Source organism: Dromiciops gliroides, chromosome 1 (genome assembly GCF_019393635.1).
Source record: "Dromiciops gliroides isolate mDroGli1 chromosome 1, mDroGli1.pri, whole genome shotgun sequence".
Taxonomy (NCBI): Eukaryota; Metazoa; Chordata; class Mammalia; order Microbiotheria; family Microbiotheriidae; genus Dromiciops; species Dromiciops gliroides.
Window position 1 is genome coordinate 309,299,935 of NC_057861.1, and position 22,073 is coordinate 309,322,007.

Below are 22,073 nucleotides of genomic sequence, written 5' to 3' on the forward strand. Positions count from 1 at the left end.
TGAGGGATATGAGTTTAATGGAGGAAAACTCTGCAACTGGTAGTTGATTGGAGAAGCCAACATCCTATGTTCTAATATAAAGGCTGGCTGGATAAAGCACCCCTTGCTTTCTTACACCATCTACAATTTAGGGAGGGGAAGTTCTGCCCTCCACTCCCCCTCCTACTCCTGCCCAAAGTTTTTACTCTGTTGTCCATTCTCTCTCTTTATAACTCAAATGGGGGGGATTCCCCTAAAAGCCTTTAGGAAGCAAATCCGACTAGTTTTTCAGATTTCCCCATTGAAGGAAACTGCTTTTCGAGGAAAGAGTCTCAGCTAAAACCAATTGCTTAAGACTGGCAGGTCCTACGCTTGATGAAAAAATTTGACCTGATTGGAGGAAAGCATTAATACTGGAAGATGATTGGAAAAGGAAATGCCCTCATTGCGCCAGGATTAAAACCGCCTGGGAAAAGGACGCCTTGCCTTTTAGTACCAACTATAGTTAAGAAACGTGAAATTCCCTCCCCCTTTTGCCCTTCCTCCCCCCACCCCCCCTTCCCAGAGTGGCTGTGTTGTCCTTTTATTTCCTTCTTATAGCTCAAGAAACTTCTTCAAAGCCACCTCTAATAGGAAAGTAAATCTGAATCGTTTTCCACATTTCAGGATTGTAGGGAACTACATTTCACTAAAAGAAAGTCCACTGATACTGTTTTGGGACGTCCAGGCTCTTCATTCAATGAGGGGATCTGATCTGATTGGAGCAAAATGTTGATACTGCAAGTTGATTGGAGAAAACAACATCCTGTGCTCTACAATGAGTCGGCTGGAAAAAAGGAAATCTTACTCCCCAGCACTTTCAACGCCAAAAACGGGGAGCCCCCCCCCCCAGGTTTAACAATATTGCCCTTTATTTTCCTCTATAGCTCAAGAGGGGAAATCCCCTCAAAGCCTATAGGAAACAATTCTGAATAGTCTTGCAAATTCCAGTTTTGGAAGGAACTGGGGGAGGAAATGTTAAGTTAAAACCAACTACATGACAGACTGTTCGTCTTTTAATGAAGAACTCTGACCTGATTGGACCAAAACTTTGAAACTGTTATTTGATTGGAGAGTGCAAAATTCTATGCTCTAAGATAAAAGTTGGTTGAGAAAAGAAACCACCTTCTCTCGCACCATCTACAATTAAGAGAGGAGAAAATCTCTAAAGGCTTGAATATGTTATCCTTTATTTCCCTCATAGCTCTACAGGGGAAAATCTCCTTAAAGCTCTAAGCGTTGTCTATGGAGAAACAAATCTGAATCGTTTTTGTATATTCCAGAATTGTAGGGAACTGCCTTTCACTGAAAGAGAATCAGCTGATACTAGCCTGGTAGGGACAGGCTGATTCTTCATTTGATGAAGTGATACGATATGATTGGAGCAAAACTTTGATACTGGTAGTTTATTGGAGAAGGCAACATCCTATGCTCCAGGATAGGAGCTGGTTGGGAAAAGGGAGCTTTGTTTTCTAGAGATATCTACAGTCAAGCAAGGGGAAATTCTCCAACCCCAGCCTTCCACACTCCCAAGGCTTATCTGTTAACCTTTATTTCCCTTTCCCTCTATAGCTCAAGAGGGATATTGCCTCAAAACCTATAAGAAACAAATCTAAATAATTTTGCAGATATCAGGATTAAAGGGAACTGCTTTTCACTGAAAGCCTATCAGCTGATACTAGGGGCTTAGAGATGGCCAGCACTTCAATTGATGAAGGGGTCTGACCTGATTGGAGCAAAACTTTAATGCTGGTATTGGATTGGACAACACAGCATCCTTTTTCTTGGGATAAAAGCTGTTTGGGATTAGATAGCCTTGCTTTTTTTATAATTAAGAGAGGGGAAACCCTACCTTCTTCCCCAGAGGCTTGACCATATTCTCCTTTATTTCCTTCAACAGCTAAAGAGGGGAAATCCCCTCAAAGCTATAGGCCTCCTATAAAGAAGCAACTTAAATCCAGTTTAAGAGCCAGTCAAGACATCATCCTCATGATGTCATTAGTCCTCTTTGAACAACAGAATAATTTTGCAGATTCCAGGATTGAACGGGAATTGCTTTTCACTGAGAAAGTGCCATGTTGACTCAGGAAATTGACAAGGAAATTAATCTAAGAAGATCTTCTGATAGACCCCAAGCTTAAAACTTCTGCTTGCCGAAGAATTTAACAATTTCTTCAGCAGCTTAAGAATAGTATAGCAGTGACATCAGGAGAGCAGAGTAGTGCAGAAAATAAGTGGCAAGACTGTTTACAGTCAGTTGATAGGCATTTATTAAGCATGTACCATTCAGTCTTGTAGTGCAGTCATGAGTTGTCCCAGAAACATGGTGTCAGGATCCCCATGCCAAGACAACCCCTCTCTTTTTATTCCTCTCATTATTAGGAGACACCCTGTTTTTCAGAGTTAAAGCCCAGCAAACAAACTGTTCAGAGCTTGGCATAACAACAATCCTTTGCACTCACTCTGCTGCAGTGAAATCACAGAATTGTTTCACAGCAGCCCCAGGTAATACCTGAGCTCCGACAAGCACCTTCAGGGACCACAGTCCAGTCAGGGAGCCCTACTGTTATCCCCTCACTGTCACAGCTACAGCTCACTGCATGTTTCTCTGCACACTACTATATGTGTCAAGGCTTAGCCTTGCTGCAGTGGGTCTCCTCGTAGAGGACATCCCAACAGCAGTATCTAGTTTCTCTCCTCCAACGGAATAAAAAATGGTTTGTTTGGGGGGGGGGGTTTGCTTGTAATCACTGTTTGTTCTTTGCTTTCATTTTTATTTTATTTTTCAGAGTTAACGGGGTATTACCTCTGTGAGCACTTTGGTATTTTTCAGTCAACAGCAGTTGCATAATCTCCTTGGCTCTTTAGTCATTTATTTTCAGGGTTTGACAATTGTTTCTCTTATTCATTTGTCTCATCCCACAGACACTGCATTGATTAAGAGATTGTGACCTAAATTTATGGGTAGACTATTATGTTGGGTCATTTCTGCTTTTGTCTTTTATTCAGTAAATGTTTCACATTTAAGAGTTAATGATGCCATGTGACTACTCTGTGTAGGAGAGGAAGGGACTCAGAAACTATAGTTGTGGGTTTTTGTTTATTTTTATTGATCTATTTATTCACATATTTATTGAGTTGTTCATTCATTCATTCATTCATTCTTTCATTTGTTTCTCCCACACCAGAATTACCTCTAGACTCTTGAAGGTGAATTGTAGCCACCTTACCTACAGGTACAAGACCTATAGGTACAAGCAAGGTGAGCAAACCTTCCTAGAGTAAACTATGGCTGGACCTGTGCACATTATAAGGGAAGAAGCAGATCAGAAGGAAGAGCGAGAATTTCAAGGGGGAAGTTCCTAGGCTTCAGATGTGAAAAAAAAAAATTTCAAAGGGGGAAGTCTCCCAACTTAGAGAACAGATAGAATTATATATGACTGTGGGTTGTTGGATGGTGATATGTTGCCACCCCCTGCCGTGGAGACAAAACAGAGATTCCTTGGTTTCATGCATAGCAAGCAGATATTGCACTGGTGACTTGGTATCTAGTGGTGGTGGCGGTGGTGGTGGTGGTAGTAGTAGTAGTAGTAGTAGTAGTAGTAAGAATTTATATAGCATTTACCATGGGCTGGGCACTGTGCTAAGTAAAAAGTATTTAATTTGATCCTCACAACGATCCTAGGAGGTGGTGCTATTATTATTATCCCCATTTTATAGATGAAGAAACTGATGCAAATGGAGGTTAAATGATTTTTCCCAAAGTCACACAACTAGAACGTGTCTGATGCTTGGTTTGAAGTCAAGTCTTCCTGACTCCAGCCCCAGCACTCCATCCACCTGTACCACCTAGCTGCCTAGCTAGATAATGTATAAAATTACCCAACACAGGTGACAAAGGCCACTTGGACCTAACAGATTCTTTTCTGTATGCTGGCCACATTATCCACCACTGGCTAACATCATCTGTATGAAGAGAAAGGGAAACAATGGAAGCTTCCTGTTTAGCTAAATAAAAACCAAACTAAAATGAAAAACAACTGTCCACATATATCCTTGGTCTGTATTCCACAGCTGTATCTTCATAGGCTAAATTAGTCTCTTCTTTTATAGTCCCCTTGCTTGGTACCTAGTCCATGACCCAGGTAGGAAGAGAACCAGAGATAGAGAGGGTAAGTCTGGAGATCTGGGGGCAACATACCTTTTAGATAAGACACAATACAATCATAGATTGACACTACAATCAGTGACTTTAAGGAAGATATGCTGACAGTCTCTAAGCCCTTCATTTTATATATGAGGAAATGTGAAGGGGTGAGGTAACTTGTTCAGGGTCACCCAGGTAATAAGGGGCAGAGCCAAGATTCAAAACCAGGTCTTGTGACTCCAAAACCAGAGATCTTTCCACTGCAACACATTAGATTTTGAGAGAATGCAGTGGAAAATGAGGAAAGGAGAAGGCTATTGACTGAGCAAAGGCAAAGGCAGAGCTTTCTATTGGCAACAGATACAGAATGCTTTTACTACCAATCCTCCCAACTTGTCCTGCCCTATCCCTGGTCCCCATGTCCTCAGTGATGATTAAGGGGGCCAGCTTTGGAATCTGACCAGCTCCTCTGGTGAGATCACAAACTCATAGGTATAAATCACAAAGAAACCTGAGAGAGAGGATTAATGACTGTGGGACCCAAGGGGAGAGAGGAAGGCAACTGAGTCAGTTAAGGAAATTGTCCTGAAGGGTAATTGGGTGTTGGAAGGGAGGGAAAGAGGGGTTCGTGGAAGGAAGCATATTCCTGAAGGGCTGGACTTGAAGTCAAGAAGATCTGAATTATAATCCTGCCTCAGACACTTTCTAGCTATGTGACTCTAGTCTAGTCACATAAAATCTTTTGCTTCAGTTTTCCTCTAATGGGGAAAATAATAGAACCCATCTCACAGGGTTGTAGTGAGGACCAAATGAGATGATATATAAAATGTTTTACAATCTTTAAATTCTATCTAAACACTAGATCTTGTTACTATTATTATCATTGTCATTGTCATCATCATCGTTATATTAACATGGGAGACACAGACCAGGCTATGATGGTATCAGGTTTTGTCCCAGTTCTATCCCCTCCAGACTGGCCAGCCCAGTGCTTTGGTCCCATTGTGTTGGACAAGTGTCTATGGACTATGGGCTATACAATGAACAAGCCAGACACAGATTCAAATTTCTACTTCCCTCTTCTGGCCTCAGCCAAGGCTGTGTGTTTACAGCAATCCACCATTGCCCTGATAGAAATGGAAGGGGTACTAGAGATGATTATTATCTGCTACAAAATCGTAGACATGGGTGAGAATCCAGCAGCCTTCTAGCTCAACCCCACCTCATTTTACCAGTGAGACAGCTCAGTTCCAGAGAAGTTAAATGACTTGTCATAGGCAGTTGAAAAGAAGTCTTCTTACTTCAAAGACAGTGTTCTCTATAACCCAGTGCTGCCTGAGTTAATTCTCTGGTCTTCCTTTTCTGAGCTCTGACTAGCACAGGGTAACCTCAAGGATTTGCCTCATGGTGCCAAGAGTTGCCAGAGCATAATTTTGCCCAAGAAGAACAAGTTTCACCTTCCTACCCCTCTGACAGTCAGAAACCCCCTTCTTTACTAAGCGATTTTCAAGTTCTTCATGATGTGGCACCCCTCTTTTGAGGCTTGACTGCATGACCCCCATCCTTGTTAGGGAATAAATTGGATTATTTGAAGGATAGGCAGTCTCCTCTCTTGACACAGTTATACCTTCAGGTTTGATTCTCCTTAGCCCTACCCTACCTCCAACTGAAGGTGCTACCAAACTATGCCTAGTTATGGATCTGCTCAGTTTCTCCATCTATAAAATGAAGTTGTTGGGTAGGCACAGTCAAGATGATGGAGTAGCAAAAAGAAGTGCTCTATGTGTACAACTTCACATTGATCGAATAAGTATGGAAGAGGAGAACCATGAGGAGGACAAGAAGAAGAATAATTTTTTTTTCCCAACCCAAAACTCTAAATGAAAATACACCAAGTATACCACAAGACAATAAGAAATATTAAAACAAATTCAAAACACTGAAAAAAGAGAAGAACATTTAAATGTAAGAGGTCTCATAACAAAAACAACTGACCTGTAAAATAGATTGAGGAGAGATAATTTAAGAATCACTAGACCACCTGAATTCCATGACCAAAACCAGGGTCTAGACATCATATTTCTTTCTTCTTCTTTTTTTTGGGGGGTGGGGTGGGGCAATGAGGGTTAAGTGGCTTGCCCAGGGTCACACAACTAGTAAGTGTCAAGTGTTTGAGATAGGATTTGAACTCAGGTCCTCCTGAATCCAGGGCCAGTGCTTTATCCACTATGCCACCTAACTGCCCCCTAGACATCATATTTCAAGAAATCACATAAGAAGATTGGCCAGATCTCAAAAGCCAAAGAACAAAGTAAAAATAGAAAGAATCTACTGTTAACCTCTGGAAACTCCAAAATGAAAATTCTCAAGAACATTGTGGCCAAATTCAGAGCTTCCAGGTCAAAGTAAAAATATGGCAAGCAGCCAGAAAGAAAGAATTCAAGTATGAAAGAGCCATAGTAAGAATGCACACATGATTGAGCAGCCACCACTATCAGGAAACAGAGAGCTTGGAATGATATTCTCAAAAAATAAGAGTAAGGATAGTTTAAGGGAGGGATTAGTTGTAAGTAAAACAAGCTTTAACTAATGATGTAAAAAAATTATTTGTACCAGCTGTAAGGGTGGGGGGGGCGGTATGGTGGCAAAGAATTGGAAACAGAGAAGGGGATAGTCTCAGAGAAAGCAGGAAGATTTGAATGAACCAAAGGTGAGTGAAGTGAATCAAACTAGGAGAACAATTTATACAGTAACAATAATATTGTAAAGAAAGTCAACTTCAGAAAACTTAGTATCAGTTGAGAGCTGACCAACTCTGATCAATGAAATGACAAACCACAACTCAATATGGTTTGTTTTTGTTCAGTCATGTCTGATTCTTCATGACCCCATTTTGAGTTTTCTTACAGATACTGGAGTGATTTACCATTTCCTTCTCCAGTTCATTTTATAGATGAGGAAACTGAGGCAAACAGGATTGAGTGACTTGCCCAGGGTCTCACAGCTAGTTAGTGTCTCAAACCAGATTTGAACTCAAAAAGATAAGTCTTTCTGACTCCAAGACCTTCATTTTATCCACTACACCACCTAGCTACCCCGTCTTTGCAAAGTTCCCTCTAATTTTCCTTCTCAACCTAGAGGTGTCGTGGCAGCAGGGAGAAGCAAGCCCTTATGAAAATCTTTGCCCTTCTTCAACTCTAGGTGGTACTGAAAAGCAGCAACAGTCCCTTTGGTTCTTGGATGATGATATCTGTTCTCCAGAAATAATTAGACATGTTCTCTCTGTTTACTATTTTCATGTTGTTCATTCTAGAAAAGGACCAATGACATCAGGAGGGTGATGTCTTCACTCACAAGTGAACTGGATTTAAGTGAGGCAGGGCTGTGCAATGTCTTCAGCACCACTCTCTCCTCCAGAATCATCTGAGTCCACTGGCAAGACATAAATCAAGACAACTGGAGATGACCCCAGATGCAGTGGGAGACTTGGCCTTTTTAAGTTAGATCTTGCCTAGGTCTCAGTTTGTCTGAGGCAACACACACTCGGTGATTTAAGGCTAGGTTAGAAATGAGGCAAAATATGGGCTCCTTTGCCTACTTAAAAAAAAAAATCAACCTAGTTGGGGAAGACCCTTAAAGTTTCTGGTCAGAATAAAAACAATTGCTCCTTACAAGCACTCTGAGCCATCAAAACCCAAACGATGACCAAGTGATGCTTGGGCCAGGACCTATTATTGGCCAAACAGTGAGAGCTAGAGTGATTTTGGTTTAAGGTATAGTCAAGCAGGTCCACTTGAATCCCAACAGGCTTTTTTAAAGCCTGTTTTGTTTTGTTTTGTTTTGTTTTGTTTTGTTTTTTAGTGAGGCAATTGGGGTTAAGTGACTTGCCAAGGGTCACACAGCTAGTAAGTGTTAAGTGTCTGAGGCTGGATTTGAACTCAGGTACTCCTGACTCCAGGGCCGGTGCTCTATCTACTGTGCCACCTAGCTGCCCCAAAGCCTGGTTTTTCAGAGCTTTGTTCCAAGAAATCATAAATGAAACTAGATGGGACAAAAAAATTAATTGTCCCAGGTTTGTTTGTTTTTTTAATGGTGGAACATGTGTGGATAATAGTAAGATAAAAGATATGACCATCTTTGTATGTGGCTGAGGTGAGGTGAAGAGTAACTGATGGGAAGCGAGTAGATTGAGGAACTGAGTGATTAGTATATTTGGGGGAGAGTCAATATATATGTTGAAGTTCCCTAATATAAGGGCAGGAGTTAGAAAGGAGAGAAAAATATGAATCATGTATTGAACTTCTTGAGGAAGGTAGAGGCATGACCTGGACATGTGTAGACAATAGCTAACAATAATTTTTTTTATGAGATATTTTATTTTTTCCGTTACATGTAAAGATAGTTCTCAACTTTTGTTTATACATGCTTTACAATTTCAGATTTTTCTCCCTCCCTCCCCTCCCTCCCCCCTCCCCTAGACAGCAGGTAATCTGATATAGGTTATATCTATATATCTCTATACATAAACATATAGTTATATATATATACACATAGTAACATTAATCCTATTTCTGCATTAATCCTGTTACAAGAGAAAGAATCAGAGCAGTGATGCAAAACCTCAAAATAGAAAAAAAAAACAACAGCACCCAAAACAAAAGAAATAATATGGTTCAATCAGCATCTATACTCCACAGTTCTTTCTTTCTTTTTTTTTCTTGGATTTGGAGATCCTCTTCTATCATGAGTTCCCTGGAACTCTTCTGTACCATTGCATTGGTGAGAAGAATATAGTCCATCACAGTAGGTCAACACTCAATGTTGATGATACTGTGTACAATGTTCTTCTGGTTCTGCTCATCTCACTCATCATCAGCTCACGTAAGACCCTCCAGGTTTCTCTGAACTCTTCCTGCTCATCATTTCTTACAGTACAATAGTATTCCATTGTATTCATATACCACAACTTGTCCAGCCATTCCCCAATTGATGGGCACCCCCTCAACTTCCAATTCCTTGCTACCACGTAAAGAGCCGCTATAAATATTTTTGTACATGTGGGTCCCTTTCCCCCTTCCATGATTTCTTTGGGCAAAAGACCTAAAAGTGGGATTGCTGGGTCAAAGGGTATGCACTAGCTAACAATAATTTTGATTGGGTGGTAGATATGAATAGAATTAACTTCAAAGGAGGAGAGGTTACTGAGTTATGGAGGTAGGGAGAGATCCTGGAAGTTGCAATGGAGAGAAAAGTGTATTTTAACTCCCTTATCTTGACCGGTGAACCTAGGGGAATGAATGAAAGTGCAACCAGTATTAGAAGGGGGTGCCAGGGAGGTTATCTTATCAAGTAAATCTGGGTGTCAATAGTAAATGGAAGAAGTGGGAGAGGTAGGAACAGGCATTCCAGAGAACACAATTGAAAGAGAGGGTAGTGTTTGGTTGGAGCTTTGGTGTGGGAAACTTGACGAGGTTGGAATTAAGGAACTGCGTGGCAGAAGATAGGGAATGAAGTTTGGGTGATGTGAGAATGGTTATCATTGAGTAGAAGGTGCCATTCTTCTTCCCCAAAAGAGACTAGATCGAACTGGAGATGAGTGCATCATGAGATGAAGACACACTGTCAGATGGTAAGATGGGAAGCCCCTTTTCACTACTTTACTTCCCTTCAAAGGCTGGGGATTAGGCAGGAAATGTTGCAGCAGCAGAAGAAAGTCCCACTCCCCACCACATCATGCCTCAAGTCTGAAATCGCTAATAAAGTGTGTGCCTCTTTGATGCCCTTGAAATCATGTTACGTTATAATCCCATACCTCTAACTTTTTATAAACAAAATATCATTTATTTCCCCTTTATTACATTAAATTTCCTACACAAATGAAGTATCACCATACAATGTGAGAGAAATCAACAAGTATGTATAATAAAGGTGACAATGTTGAAGGCCATTTATTCCCAAATCATTACATCATGAAGGTATGTAAAATAATTAAATATGACTAGACTAGACAACATTTCTGTTGTCAAAGAATAATGTAGGATGTCTTGAAGATGTGTCCTTCTCCTCAAGGAGCTTAAATTCTAGCATGGGAAACAAGGTAAATTGGCACGTAACCTACAGAAATATCCAGATGCAATAAACAAAATGTTTAAGCATGTTGAGAAAGATGAGTTGGAGCTAGAGAATAACTGACTTTAAACAGGAAATACTGGCAGATGAATAACTTGAGCAGGGATTAAAAGGAGAAGAAGGATGAGAGAATTATACCATTTGTATGGGATAGCCTAGACAAAGCTTTGGGGATAGAAGATGAGGATGAAGGATGGTGACCAAAAAAAGAACATCTTGGATAAAGCACAGTATAGAGTAGAAGTCAGGCATGGCTTGGGGCCAGTTACAGAGCAGATTTGAAGGGAGCATTCAGAAGTTGCATTTATTCCAAGGTACAATGAGAAGTTCCCATTGATTATTAGAGCTCCCTGTTGAAGTAACACCTTTTGAGAAGCATTTAGCAAAAATGTGCTGAGTGTTTGGGAAGATCATAAAGAAGTTACTATTGTTCCCCTTCCTGCATCTCTGCTATAATTGTTCTTCCTAGCCCTTCTCACTTTTCTTAAGCCAGAAAGAAGTCCAATAGTACAATAACAAGGAAGTAAGTTTGGTTTCTCTGTCTTAACAAGACCCAAGAGTTCTTTTCACAGAATTCTACCCATAAACAATGACTCAATTCTCCCTAAAGCCCTGAGGGTACAGAATAGGTGTGGTGATCCAGTTGATACCCACATGATTTCATCTGTTTTAGTAATACTTAGGAGTTTAAAGTTGAAGATGAGAAAGAGGGTTACCTTAAATGAAGTTGTATGGAATAAAAATAAAGGTGAAAATGGAAAATCTTTCATATGGATCATTAGTATTTACATTGTAAAGTATGTAAAGTATTATCATTCCCACTTTACAGATGAGGAAGCTGACACGGGTTACACAGCTACTAAATGTTAGAGCTAAGGTTTGAACCTTATTTTGACTTCAAATCCAAGACTCACACCACCAGCTTCTAGCACTTTACTGCAGTTCAATAAGTGCTGAATGCAAAATCAGAAAAAACAAATTAATAACTATTATATGGGACATCTATGGAACATGGTTTAGCATTGAATTGGGGGTTTTCATTATTCTCTCCTTCAATCCATACAATAGGCATGACTGAGATATGCAGGGTTGCTAACTACTATAGTCAAATGACCATATTCTCAGAGCATTGATATAGTTTCCATAATTTTTCTGTCTACTTGTTCCTTCTCTGTTGCCTACATACACACCCAGAGTTTTTAAAAGCTTCACTTGACGCTACCATCACCTCAAGATTTCATCTTCTATCTCTTCTTTTTTTTCACAGCCCAACTCCTGGAAAAAACTGTTATGAGATCCCCTGAACTTATCTTCTTAAGTTGACATTTCCCAGAAACATCAGACCCAGCGTATACAGGAGACTCTGAACATGTCAAGAACAAACCCTTGGGGGCAGCTAGGGGGTACAGTGGATAAAGCATGGACCCTGGTTCAGGAAGACCTGAGTTCAAATCTGGCTTCAGATACTTGACACTGTGTGACCCTGGGCAAGTCACTTAACCCTCATTGCCCTGCAAAAAAAAAAAAAAGTCCTTCCCCCAAAATGACATAATTTGATTTTTGCACTCCAAGCTGTACTCCCTGTGTGTCTTTGAAAGTCAAGACAGGTGCCAGTCAATCTGTACCAGACTAAGAAACTGTTTTGTGAAGCTGAGACCCTTGTAGATCAGCAGACCATAGTAGTTCCCAAGGGAAAAGAATGCTGCTTTTTCCATCACCTTACTACTACTTACTTCAGGAGGGGATTAATCCTTTCCCCACCTGTACTTTTCTTTTTCTCCTCCCATGCCACTCCCAGCTAGGCTCAAGAAGGGGAAAAAAGGTTCCATAACCTTCGTTTTAAATTTTTCTGATTCAGTCAAATACTCAGTCCATCATTCATATATGTGTATGTGTGTGTGTATACATATATAGTTACATATATATGTATATAGTCTAGAACTGAATATTTGGAAAAATCTACATTTGTCGTTACCTAAAGAATGTGTAAAAAATGACTGACTCAATAATAGATATTTTAGCCAAATCTTTTTACATTATATAGAGTCCCAGAGCTGGAAGAGACCCAGATGCAACCTTCCAGGGGACCCACCCATAACAGGAGCAAAGGTTATAACCCATCATCCTTGTATATCATCACTTCATATCCTTTTGGAATGAGGCTTTTTACTTGTGACCTCACCTACGTGGCTAATATGGTACTTTCAGCTACCCTAGGAGACTAGGCTCCTCCCATAGGGCAACACTACCTCCACAAGGCTTCCTCTGCCTTTTGAGTCATGTAGGACAGCTCTTGCATTGTCCTGGATTGAATACATTTATTAAAAAAAAAAATCAAGAGCTATTTAATAATGCCTGGCTGTACAACTCATGATATATACATGGAGCTGGTTTTTATCTGTAAAGCAAAGAAAATAAGGAAATAAAGCAAAACAGGTATTTTTTTTAGTTTCTGCCTTTGTTGTGAGTTGAGTTGTTATGAGGATCAAATAAGACAATATTTGGAAAAAGTGCTTAGCACAGTGCCTGGAACATATTAGGTGCCTCACCAATACTTATTTTCCTTCCCTTGTTTCACCCTTTACCTTGTATGCAGGAAAATATCCAGGATGGGCCTAAATTTCTAAGGATAAACCAAAAAATCCTTAATCTTGAGAAATTTGGATACTATATTCTAAAATCCTTCATCTGGGACCAATGAAAATTGGCACTGTAGTCCACTATATAGTACACATTATTTACTCACTGTGTTATATGTATATAATATATAAAATTATTGCTGTAATAATTACTATAAAATTACTATATAGAAATGGCTACCATATGTTTGAGATCATTTCAGTAATAACCATAGGGGATTATACAGAGTAAAAAATAAAGACTTATCATGAATTAGTGATAGTTGAAAGGCCAATAAATTGATTTTTTCCTTAATTATTACTGTTTTTTCTTTATACTGATCAGTACAAAAGATAGCATTAACTATGTGCCAGGAAAAATATTAGAAAAGGCTCTCAAACACTGGCAAGAGATGAAATTGGTGCATCAAGTACTCACTGGCTGGATTTCAGTTTCCTCAGTCTTCAAAGTATATTTCCCATATCTCTTCTCCATTTTCAAGCCGCTAATGTTAGCAGTCCAGTTCTAAGAAGACTTTTTGGAATATAGTCTACTTTTTATATTCCTATCCTGAGTTGATTCATGTGAAATAAATTCTAATGCATCATCAAGGCAGGTATAGATTAAGCTAAATCATAAGCAATCATTCTTTACTGTGTGCTCCACCTCTAACAGGAAGCAATTTAGGATAAATTAATTATAGCAAAACACATGAAAACCACATTTTTGCCTCTGGGAGGAAACATGACTAATCTTTTGGTGGGCAGTCTAGTGGGCTACTTTATTAACTCTATTAGAACTTCTATGGCAGTACTTCCACATTCAGACCCATGGTGCATCACTCCTCCCTGTCGCTTCCAGCATGCTCCATCAGAACAGAAACAGCTAAGGAAAGAGCACTGGATTTGGAGTCAGAGAACCTGAGTTCAAAACCTAACTCTGACACTGTCTGTGTGACACTGGGCAAGCTACATGACTTCTCTAGACCTTAATTTCCTCATCTGTAAAATAAGCAGGTCAGATTAGACAGCCTCTAACATTCCCTCTAGCTCTAAATTAAGGATCCTCTGGTACCCAGAACAGAGCACAGCTATCCTTATTTTATGTACTCTGTACTATATAGAATTTGAGCAGCTAGGTAGCACAATGAATAGAGTGCTGGGCCTGGAGTCAGGAAGACCTAAGTTCAAATCTGGTTTCGACACTTACTAGCTGTGTGACCCTGGCCAAGTTGCTTAACCCTGTTTGCCTCAGTTTCCTCATCTGTAAAATGAGCTGGAGAAGGAAATGGTAAACCATTCCAGGATATTTGTCATGAAAACCCCAAATGGGGTCACAAAGAGTAGGACATGACTGAAAATGACTAAACGACATTATATAGCATTTTATCTCATTTGCAACTGCTACATAGAGTATGGACACTATTAGCAAGCAAGTCACCAGCCCTACCTAAAACATACACTACACAGTGATAATTAAAATACAATGGTGAGGGACAGCTAGGTGGTGCAGTGGATCAAGCACTGGCCCTGGAGTCAGGAGGACCTGAGTTCAAATCTGGCCTCAGACACTTGACACATACTAGCTGTGTGACCCTGGGCAAGTCACTTAACCCCCATTGCCCCACAAAAAAAAAAAAAAACGCAATGGTGACAATACAAAGAAAGGAAGTGCATAGAAAGCCCCACAGTTTGAGGAATCCAGCCTTCACATGCTCATGCAGGAACCCTCAGCCCTGACATTGAAATGCACATTTGCCACAGTTACTTGAAGAAAAACCCGGAACTTCTAAAGTCACACATTAGGCCCTTTCTATGGGGATGAGCTGGGACTGCTTGAGAGGAAGCAGCTTCTTGGGCTCCAAATAATGATGATGTGGTGTCCAGTTACCATCAGGTGAGAGATCATCCAATAATGGTCTGGAGGAGAGAAATTATTGGTTATTTCCTCATGGGGAGCACAAAGGCAGCTCTTTGTGAACCTGATATAAGCAAAAAGAAGTCTGATATTTCTCTGACTTCTCCCAGAGGTCTTTCTCTGCTACAAGCAGAGCAGCTAATATACTTTGTGGCTTATGTTCATTACAATAATAGCCTTCAAAACAAGAAGAATACCTATTCTGGATGTTGTGATGAAATAATGGGATTTAGCAGATACTCAAAGACCCACCTGGAGATTAATCTATACTGATTGAATCGAGTGAGAGTGATTGACTGCTAATCAAGTTAATTGGATTGTAATCACACCTGGCTATCCCTTAAGAAGGTATTGTTCTCAGAAACTAGACTGTGAACTCAACTTGAGAACACCTTCAAAGACAATGGATTTGGATGACGCCAACCAATCACCTTGAAGCAGTGTGTAAGGACCGCCTCTGTTCCTCTGTATAAAAAAGCTTCCACGAATAGCTTGTGAAGGAGTTCCTGATTAAAGCAGGCTTGTGGAGGAGGACTTCAGGAAGAACCCAACCAGGCTGGAACTCTAGACTAGACTGGAGCTGAAGCTTCTGATTTAAGGCGACCACAATTTAGATTTTATACATCACAACATGATGCTGACAAATAGGGAATCACTGAAGGAGAATAGAGAGGAACTTGGGGGGGGCGGGCAGGTGACTCCTCTGATTCCTCTATCTGCGAATATGTGCCAGGGGAGAGGAAGATCAGGCATAATCTAACATGTCCCCTAGATTTGGGGAACTATAACCTAGGGCAGGGCAATCAGGGGTTTGCCCCTGTGTGCTGAATTTGTTAGGTGTTGGTAAAATTAGCAGGCCCACAATAATATAAAAACACTAGAGCTTAATATCTAGTTAGAAAGAATAACTAGTGAAAAAAAGAAGCTGACAGGAAGGAGCAGGGGATGGGAGGGTTGGGAGGAGCTAATCCACTAGCCAGATATGTTGTGCCAACCCAAAGGTGGCCTCCTCAGCAGCAGCCTCAACCTGGTGCCCTATGGGGCCTTATCTTCCTCTTCCCCACCCCACTTCAGCAGTGTGATTTGTGTGTTTCTTGCCCTAGGAGCAGTTTGGGACACTTGCAAATGGAATGGAAATGGATTTTTTAAATCTGTGTATAGTTTGGGCTGGAGAATTAAAAGTCAGGATTTGAGAAGAACCATCAATATATCTCTTATCCCACTTAAAATAAAATCCAACTACATGTACCATGCTTTTTAAATACACTTGTCTAAGCTTTGGTACTATCTCTTTTATTTCACAGAATCTCAGAAGTGGAAGAGACATCAGATCATCTAATTCATTTGTTCAGTGTTTTCAATCCAACTCTGTGTTCCCATTTGGGGTTTCCCTGGCAAAGATACTAAAGTGATTTGCCATTTCCTTCTCTAGCTCATTTTATAGATGAGGAAACTGAGGCAAACAGGATGAAGTGACTTGTTCAGGGTCATACAGGTCTGAGGCTGGATTTGAACTCACATCTAAGATGAGTCTTCCTGACTTCAGGTCTGGCATTCTATCCACTAGACCACCTGGCTGCCCTAACCATCCTTAAATTGAAATCAACTTTCTGATATTTCCAGAAAGTACTAATCTAGCCTTCACTTGAAGATCTCCAGGGAGGGAGAATTCAGTCTCTTAAGGCAGCCCATTCCACATCTGAGTGACTCTAATTAGCACGAAGTTTTTCTATCATGTTGAAATATGTCTCTCTGCAACTTATATTCATTATGCTCAGTTGTTCCTTCTGGAGTCAAGCAAAACAGATCTAAGCCTTCTTTCACACAACTACACTTCAAATACATGAAGACACCTATTAGTTCTTCTAAGTCTTTCCTTCTCCAGGTTAAGCATTCTCAGTTCCTTCTTCTAGCCCCATCACCTTCCTAGTCACCCTGCTCTAATTACATTCTGATTTTACAGATCTCATTACATCATGGCTTCTCCCAGCCCTGAATACAGTTCTCCAGCTAGAGTATGTCCAGAGCAGAGTACAACTGGGAGGACCACTTCCTTTGTATTGGACATAAAGATTCTATTAATGTGACCTAAAAGCACATCAACTTTTTTGGCTGCCAAGGTACACTACTGAATCATACACTGAGCTTTTAGTTCACTCAACTCCCCAAGTCTTTTCCAAGTGATGCCTCCCCCCTTTCCTTCACTTGCACAGTTAATCATTTTTTAATTCAAACGTAGGACTGTAAAGCTAACCCTTTTATAATTCATCTGACTAGAATCAGCTCAATAGTCTATCCCATGAATATATATGATAGCAAAACTTTCTTTTTTTTTAAATTATGGAATTGTAAAATTCCAAATCATAAATTTGTAAAGTAGAATGATATTCCTGATGAGCAACCTAAAAAAAATCCTTTAATGCCTGAGATTATTATCACAGAATCAAATAATGCAATGGAACGGAATCAGGCCCATGCTTTGAAATGTGTTCTCCTCTCCCTTAATAATTTCCAGGATAAGTGCTCACAGATGGGGATGGTCAGGCCCTTGACTTTACCATTACCCATAAGTATTCTATGATCAAGAACTTTGAAACTCATTTATTATGGATGGGTGCTACATATCTTACTGATGCCCCATTATTCCAAAATCCCCTCCCTTTTGTTACATTTCTCTCCCAGTTCTTTTTAATGCCCTTCCCTCCCTTTTGGTTGGTAAAAATACAAAGATCAGTCTTCCCTTACTCCAGTGGGATAGTCACCAAGGTGATCTGTTCCCTGGCCATATTTCTCTCTCCTAATAAATCTCTTTTTATTTAAAAAGAAAAAAGAGCAAGAGAGAGAGAGAGAAAAGAAACTCATCTATTTAACCTTAACCTCTCTCTCTCTCTTTTTTTTGGGGGGGGAGGGGGAAATGGGGCAATGAGGTTAAGTGACTTGCCCAGGGTCACACAGCTAGTAAGTGTTAAGTGTCTGAGGCTGGATTTGAACTCAGGTCCTCCTGAATCCAAGGCTGGTGCTTTATCCACTGGGCCACCTAGCTGCTCCACCATAACCTCTTAAGCCCATCCTTTTTCCTCACCCTGGCTACTTTTTTTTCCATTTCTCAGTACTCTACGAATTAATCGATCAATATACATTTATTGAGAGCCTGTTTTGTACCAGCATTGTGCTAAGTAATAGGAATAGAAAGGCAATAAATGAAATAATTCCTGCTGTCAAGGAGCTTATAAACTATGGGACATTGTGTGTGTGTGTGTGTGTGTGTGTGTGTGTGTGTGTGTGTGTAGATTAAACATAAAATAAATACAAGATAGTTGGGGGTGGAACATTAGCAGTTGGAGGAAAGCAATCACCTATCTTCACTTTGTTCCCTCATTCATCTCGTTGTTGACCAGTCCAACTATACACTATGCCTGTTGCTTACATCCCTTGTCTCTTTCACCTATCCCCAAAAATCTGAATTACCCTCTTCATCCAATTCATCACCTCTTATTTAGAAGCTGATAAACTGTGTTGGAGGGAGTCACACAATCATACTGATTAGGTTTCTTACAAATGCTATCAAATATATAAATATTATGTCATCTCATCTCAACTAGGCCCTCACTGACACAAGACAATCATTTGACACTTTCCTAATTGACTATTTTATCATCAATTGCAGCTCTTCCACAATTTTCCTTCTGTCCTGTTCTCCCAAATCATCCCTCTCCCTTCTTCTCAGCAAAGGACTTCCCTTCATATTTTACTGAAAAAAATAGAGGCCATTTGCCTTGAGTTTCCTCTTCCTATGCTTAACAAAATATTTTTATCAATTGGCAGACACTAGGGTTAAGTTTGGGAGTATGAAGATTTAGACTGTAAAGGGCAAAGCCTATACTAGAGTGTCTTGAGTAGGACGGTCTAAGGCGATTTGTCAAATATTCTCTCCTCTTTATGTTGTCACATCCTTAGTGTAGGTGGAAGGAGTCAATCACTTTCATTGAGTCCTTGTGGACTATGTACTAGACTAATTTCTAAGAAAAAGAAACCCAGTCTTCCAAGTACCTCTACTTTTGCTTCCTTTAGATTAAATAGCAGAACTATTTTTTTAAACTTGAAACTATTTAGCATTAACCCCCATTCTCTCTGTCCTTGCTTCAGTTCCTGATGAATACAGGTGACCTTTCCCTTCTCCAAATCCACCACCCTCTACTTGTGCTATTGAACAGAACCCTTTTCATCTCCTCCAACAGAAATGTGCTTTTGCAATAATTCCCCCAACACACACATCTTAGCTCCAGTCTCTTCCATCCTTAGAAAGCCTTCAATCAACCTCATTTCACCAACCTATCTCTCTTCATCTCTGTTTTCACAGCCAAATTCCTGGAAAAAGTAATATAAAATTCCTGCTTTCATTTCTTCTCCTGTTATTCACTCACTTCTCAGATCGCTGCAGTCTGCCTTCTGACCTCATCAATCAGCTAAAACTGTTCTCTCCAAAACAGTCATTGATCTCTCCAACTGCCAAACCCAGTGGTCTTATCTTTCTTGCTATCTTTTCAGCATTTGACACTATTGACCACCCCCTCTTCTTGTATACTATCTCTCCTCCCTGGATTGTCATGGCAAAGAGCTCTCTTCAGTTTCATCCCAGGGATACAGGATCCCCCAATTGTCCAAGTTCCCTCACTCCAGATGTCTGCTCACTCATTCCTATCCAACTTAACTCTCTACTCACAATGGCTCACTCTAGATCTGCCTACTTTTCTACTATACCTTGGGGAACTCCCACTTTCTATATAACAAATTTCTTTTTATTTGAGATCTTTTTCTCTACTGCTAGAAGCAGAATGGGGCCATGTAGATAGCATAGTGCATAAATTGCTGGGTCTTGAGTCAGGAAGACTCATCTTTCATGAGTTCAAAACTGGCCTCAAACACTTACTAGCTGTGTGACCCTGGACAAGTCATTTAACCCTGTTTGCCTCAGTTTCCTCATCTGTAAAATGAGCTGAAGAAGGAAATGGCAAACTACTCCAGTATCTTCTTCAAGAAAACCTCAAATGAAGTCATGAAGAGTCAGACATAAAAATTGAAGAAGCAGAATGGCACAACAGATAGAGCACCTGACTCAGAGCCAGGAAGACCTGAGTTCAAGTCCCACCTCTGATACATCCTGGCTGTATGGCCTCTAGGCAAGTCCTTTAACCTTAGTGCTCTAAGCAACTCTTTGAATATTTTGTTGTCATTCAGTCCTTTTAGTCCTGTCCAATTCTTTTTTATTTTTTTAATTATTTTTAATTTCCCCAATTATATGTCAAAACAATTTTTAGCATTCATTTCTACAAGATTTTTTTGTTTTGTTTTTAATTAATAAAGTATTTTATTTTTTTCCGTTACATGTAAAGATAGTTCTCAACTTTTGTTTATACAAGCTTTACAATTTCAGATTTTTCTCCCTCCCTCCCCTCCCTCCCCCCTCCCCTAGATAGCAGGTAATCTGATATAGGTTATATACAAACACAAAATAACATTAATCCTATTTCTGCATTAGTCATGTTATAAGAGAAAAAAATCAGAGCAATGATGAAAAACCTCAAAATAGAAAAAAAACAACAGCATCAAAAACAAAAGAAATAGCATGGTTCATTCAGCATCTATACTCCGCAGTTTTGTTTTTGGTTTTTTCCTGGATTTGGAGATCCTCTTCCATCACGAGTTCCCTGGAACTCTTCTGTGCCATTGCATTGGTGAGAAGAATATAGTCCATCACAGTAGATCAACACTCAATGTTGATGATACTGTGTACAATGTTCTTCCAGTTCTGCTCATTTCACTCATCATCAGCCCATGCAAGACCCTCCAGGTTTCTCTGAACTCCTCCTGCTCATCATTTCTCACAGCACAATAGTATTCCATTGTATTCATATACCACAACTTGTCCAGCCATTCCCCAATTGATGGGCACCCCCTCAACTTCCAATTCCTTGCCACCACATAAAGAGCAGCTATAAATATTTTTGTGCATGTGGGTCCCTTTCCCCCTTCCATGATCTCTTTGGGAAAAAGACCCAAAAGTGGTATTGCTGGGTCAAAGGGTATGCACAACTTTATCGCCCTTTGGGCATAATTCCAAATTGCTCTCCAGAATGGTTGGATCAGTTCACAGCTCCACCAACAATGCATTAGTGTTCCAATTTTCCCACAGTTTCTCCAACATTTATTATTTTCCTTTTTTGTCATTTTAGCCAATCTGATAGGTGTCAGGTGGTATCTCAGAGTTGTTTTAATTTGCATCTCTCTAATCATTAGAGATTTAGAGCATTTTTTCATATGGGAATAGATAGCTTTGGTTTCTTCATCAGAAAACTGCCTGTTCATATCCTTTGACCATTTCTCAATTGGGGAATGACTTGGGTTCTTATAAATTTGATTTAGTTCCCTACATATTTTAGAGATGAGGCCTTTATCAGAAGTACTGGCCTCAAAAATTGTTTCCCAGCTTTCTGCCTCCCTTCTAATTTTGGATGCATTGCTTCTGTTTGTACAAAAATTTTTTAATTTAATGTAATCAAAATCATCCATTTTGCATTTTATAATATACTCTATCTCTCGTTTGGTCAAAAAGTGTTTTCCTTTCCAAAGATCTGATAGGTAGACTATTCCTTTCTCTCCTAATTTACCTATGGCATCACCTCTCATGTCTAAATCATGTATCCATTTTGACCTTATTTTAGTATAAGGTGTAAGATGTTGGTCTATGCCTAATTTCTTCCATACTATCTTCCAGTTTTCCCAGCAGTTTTGGTCAAATGCTGAGTTCCTATCCCAGAAGCTGGAGTCTTTGGGTTTATCAAACACTACATTACTAGTGTCATTTACTACTGCATTTCCTGAGCCTAGCCTATTCCATTGATCTACCACTCTATTTTTTAGCCAGTACCAGATAGTTTGGATGACTGCCGCTTTATAGTAGAGCTCCAGGTTTGGTACCGCTAACCCACCTTCCTGTGAATTTTTTTTTCATTATTTCCTTGGATATTCTTGATTTTTTGTTTTTCCAGATGAATTTTGTTATTATTTTTTCTAGCTCTATAAAATAATTTTTAGGTAGTCTGATTGATATGGCACTGAATAAGTAAATTAATTTAGGCAGTATTGTCATTTTTACTATATTAGCTCTGCCTATCCATGAGCAATTGATATCTTTCCAATTATTTAGATCTGATTTGATTTGTGTGAAGAGTGTTTGGTAGTT